Below are 3214 nucleotides of genomic sequence, written 5' to 3'. Positions count from 1 at the left end.
TTTCTCACAAAACCCTTTTCTCACTTTTTCTCTCATTGTACATCTCTCTATTCTTTATTCTCTCATTTTTCATCCCTTCCCAGGTGTGGTTGATGGACAAGTTGCAGGTTGTGGACTCTTGCCCAGCATACTCAGCTCGCGGCTACTTCTTCAGGCAACGTCTGGTCGACGCCCTTGATGAGGGTTGGTGGTTTGACTGGATCTGCAATTTATCTGCCGACGTCATTGCTTGGCGGTGACCTTGGCTCAATCTACCGGCAATGGGCTACAGCATGTCCTGACAGATTGGGATTCAGTTGATTGACTTTACTCACTATGTGTTCTATTTCCCATTCCGGTTCCGATGCCAGTTCGGCCATGACCAGATTTGCCCCGCAAAGGGGATAGAATATCCTACTGCCTTTCCGTTTCGAGGTGCGCAGCTTGTTCGGCAAGCCACAACGTGGAGGACAAGAGAACTCCTGGCCCCCGCTCCTACTTTCAGTTGTACTTTGTCTGATGAGTGCATAGATTGGCTTAATGAGGAGGCACAGATCGGGCCCAGCTTGGCACCGGGGGCTTCGACCAGCTCTGGGAGGGGGCGCAGGAACACCTGACTTGACTATGCCCCGGATTTATTGCTTTATTAGTACTTTCAAGTTTTCCTTATGAATGTAATAAAAAGCAACTTCAATTTGTATGCAAGAGCAGGAGGACTCTGTACTGAAATCAATGAACTTGAAGGTTGTGGTACTGAAAATTTCTTGTTTTGGTCCAGAGATGGTTTTAGTTGTAAAAAGATTAATTTGAACAAAGTCAACTTTTATGAAACCTTTTCAAAACTATTTTCGATATGGATCAGAACTGGACACGCCTGAGATCTGTCACTGAGATGCACAACCTCGGATCCCAGCAACTGGAAAGTTGCCCCTAGTCTGAATAGTACCGCAGTATTTCATGGCAACAGAAAGTTGCCCCTAGTTTGAAAAACACTGTACCGCAGATCATGACCGAACTCTTGAAAGCTGAATAGACAAAGATGACCGAGATGATCAAACGGACAAAGTTGATCGGGGAAAAGTTTATGGCTGAACTTCAGGATGAAGCTGCCTACGTATCCCAAAGATGGGAATCAAGCCTTATGTAGTTCAGGCTTAGGTTCACTCGAGTATTTTCACTCTCCTTTTACGCTCTAATTTTTGCCAAGGCCGCCCTTTGCGGGTTTTCAACCTTGTGAGCTCGGTTTTTGTAATTTCAAATTTTCTATGCTCTAACTTTTGCCTAGGTCGCCCTTTCGGGTTTTCGGCCTAGCGAACCTCTCAAGGGTAATATTTCTTCAACTTGTCCATATTGATCGGTTGTGAGAACTCCAAGCCATCTAGATCCATTAGAACCACAGCTCCACCTGACCAGATAGACTTAATGATGTAGGGACCAGTCCAATTGGGTCTGAACTTGCCCCTTGGGTCGTGGATGGGAGCTCGGTTGTCCTTGAGCACCAAATCTCCTTCCTTTAGATTCCTGGACTTAACTTTCTTGTTGAAAGCCCGGGCAATTCTGCGCTGATAACCTTGAACATGGTACAGTGCTTTCAGTCTTCTCTCGTCAAAGAGCATGAGTTCCTCAAACCTGCTCTGCTGCCAATCTGCTTCGGCTATTTGACACTCAGCCAATACTCGCGAAGATGGAACCTCAATTTCGATAGGTAGAACGGCCTCCATCCCATAAACCAATGAATATGGAGTCGCGCCCAGTAGAAGTTCTGATTGAAGTCTGGTAGCCCCACAGAGCAAATGGCAGTTTATCTGGCCAGTCCCGGTAGGTTTCCACCATCTTCTGCAATATGTGTTTGATGTTCTTGTTGGTGGCCTCAACCGCTTCGTTGGTTTACGGCCGATAGGTAGATGACTTATGAAAAGCCACGTTGTATTTTTCCAACAAGTCAATCACTTCCTTCTTGAAGTGGGAACCATTATCTGAAATGACCTCGTTTGGGACCCCATAACGACAGATGATGTTGTTTCTGATAAACTTTGCAACATGTGACGCCTTCAACACTGCATAGGATTGGGCCTCAACCCGCTTTGTGAAATAATCTATCGCGACCAAGATGAACTCATGCCTATTAGACCCCTTCGGGGTAACAGCCCCGATCACATCGATTCCCCAAACTGAAAATGGCCATGGCAAAGTCATATTGTACAGCTTTGACGGCGGAATGTTCATGCGGTTCGCATGGATCTGACACTTGTGGCATCGCCGATCAAAGCCGATACAATCCTCCTCCATGGTGGACCAATAGTAACCCTGTCTGAGGATTTTTCATGCCAGCATTACCCCGTACATATGCGCACCGCATTCCCCTTCATGGATGGCCTCCATCAGGCATTTTGATTCTTCGGCATTGACACACAGCTTATGCATTCCCAGGTGACCTCTCTTATACAGCTTACCCCTACAGATGATGAACTGAACGGCCATTCTTCTTATTGCCCTTTTATCCTTGGCATTTACCCCTGGCGGGTATGCTTCCTTCTCCAAGAAATTCCAAATGTCGTAATACCAGGGGTTTTCGTCTTGAACCTCATCTATAGCAGCAATTGACTCGTATGCTGGCGCAAATTTCTGGTCAATGATAACGGGACGCATCCGGACTCCGAACGGGATGTCTATCATGGAAGATAGAGTTGCTAAAGAATCTGCGAACCTGTTGTTCTCTCTTAGTAGATGAGCAAAGTTTAGCTTCTCAAACCGAGGAATTAACAAGTCCAAGGTCTGGTGGTACATCATCATCTTTTCTTCTTTGACTTTCCAGTCCCCTTTTGCTTGAGACACAACAAGGTTCGAGTCCCCGACGACGTCCAACCATCTTGCCCCTAGTTCCAAGGCCACTTCTAGACCGGCAATGCATGCCTCATATTCTGCTTCGTTGTTCGAGACTTTGAATCGGAGTTTGAAGGCTAGAGGGATACGGGACTTGTCAGGTGCTATCAGCAGCACTCCTATCCCATACCTGTACTGATTTGACGCTCCATCAAAGTACATTGTCAAAGTTTCATCGTCGATGTGCAAAATGGCCTCATCTGGGAATAAGTACTCGACTGCTTCACCCCCTTCCACTGGATGGTCGGCTAAGAATTCTGCTACTGCTCTTCCTTTGACTGACTTACGCGTCACATATTTCAGATCGAATTCGAAAAGCAACAGCAACCAACGAGCTAGCCTACCCGTAAGT

This window comes from Camellia sinensis, chromosome 11, assembly GCF_055761805.1.
Source record: "Camellia sinensis isolate YWXY chromosome 11, ASM5576180v1, whole genome shotgun sequence".
In the NCBI taxonomy this organism is placed as follows: Eukaryota; Viridiplantae; Streptophyta; class Magnoliopsida; order Ericales; family Theaceae; genus Camellia; species Camellia sinensis.
Note: the sequence above shows the minus strand (reverse complement) of the source record.